Source organism: Egretta garzetta, unplaced genomic scaffold (genome assembly GCF_000687185.1).
Source record: "Egretta garzetta isolate BGI_Z169 unplaced genomic scaffold, ASM68718v1 scaffold11, whole genome shotgun sequence".
NCBI lineage: Eukaryota > Metazoa > Chordata > Aves > Pelecaniformes > Ardeidae > Egretta > Egretta garzetta.
Genome location: NW_009258621.1, coordinates 1,575,451 through 1,576,918, shown reverse-complemented (window position 1 = coordinate 1,576,918; position 1,468 = coordinate 1,575,451).

Sequence of the window (1,468 nt, the reverse complement as noted above, 5' to 3'; positions counted from 1 at the left end):
TCAGTATGAGTGCTACCAAAGTCAGCCATTTCAGCTCCCCACATGCTGAGCTAAGATATCCATTTTAGGATGGAATGTGTCACTTTTTGGAGCTGCCTAGAGGGGGGAACCTTGATGATGAAGTCTGACTAAATGCCTGGTTTATAGTTAGCACAAGTCAGGTGAACTGAAACACTCAGCGAACAGCCTCCTGGCACAAGAGACAGTGCAATCTAATAGGGAGTTGCCTTCGTCTCTTCAGCTAAGTCATTTTGAAGGATTTGGGGTGCTCTTAGTACTTTTACTTAAGACCTTGCCCAGACTAGTTTTGAGGTTGCACAATGTCTTTGGGAAGCCCATTCCAGCACTTGGCTATCCTCGTTTTAAAGAATTCCTTCTTAATATCTAATTGGGATTTCTCTTGCTGCAATGTGGGACCAATGCCCCTCATCTGTTTGCTGTGCCTCTCTGAGAAGCGTCTGGATCTGCTTTCTCAAGAACCTTCCGCCAGTGGAAGCCTACAGCTGGGTCCCCCCTTAGCCCCTGGCAGAGCTCTCAGGCTCAGCTTTCACGATCCCTTCCACCCCAAAACATTCTATGATTCTATGAAAAAGGGATGACAACACAATTTCCAGCATTTTTATGACTTTTAGGATGAGATTCCCAGAAGGCTCATTCCCTAATTTTTTAATTTCAAGTATCGACCAAATTGATGAATGATTCTCAGCTCTGCAAATGCACTTATTAGGGCAATGAATTCTCACTGAATGATTGTGGGCACTTCAGAAGAACCGATGTTGTCCCCAAAATTAACTGCAGTAGAGAAGAGGGATCCCACCAGGGGGGTGGCTATAGGGCAATATATCCCTAAATGGGTATGGGGTCAGGTTTTGCCCCATTATTTGTACTTCACAGGAGTTTTGCAGAGGGGCATGTTTGCCCGTTCACGTGAAATTGTTGTGGGGTCAGAAAGAGAGCCCGGGTTGCTCTGGTCCTCATCCAACAGCCCGGGCATGGGCTCACTTTGGTGTTACGCAAGCATAAAACTTAACTTAAAACCTCCTGGAGTTTTCCTTCTTGGATTGGGGGTTTCACCAGATTTGTTTACCTTACAAAAACATACATGTGGAAAGAGTATAAAAAGGTTAATCGCGTCAACAGTGAGAGGCAGTAAAGCACGGTGCAAAAAACCCTGAAACTATTGCCAGTTTCAGAGAAAGTTAACAGAAACCCTCTCCTCGCGGCAGTGGAAATCACGCCACGATCGTTTTCCGCTTCTCTCACACTCAACAGGCTATTTTACGACAATATCTGCGGCTAACAGTGGTAGGGTTTTCCCCTTCGTACAGCACTGCTGGGCTGATGAATCATTGTCCCTTTTCAACTAATAACTAAATGAAGACGAGTGCTTTTTCTTCCTGAGTGCCCGAAGCCATCCTCTCCCACCGGCTGCCCCGCGGGAGCGGCAGCATGGCTCCATGTACCCCGA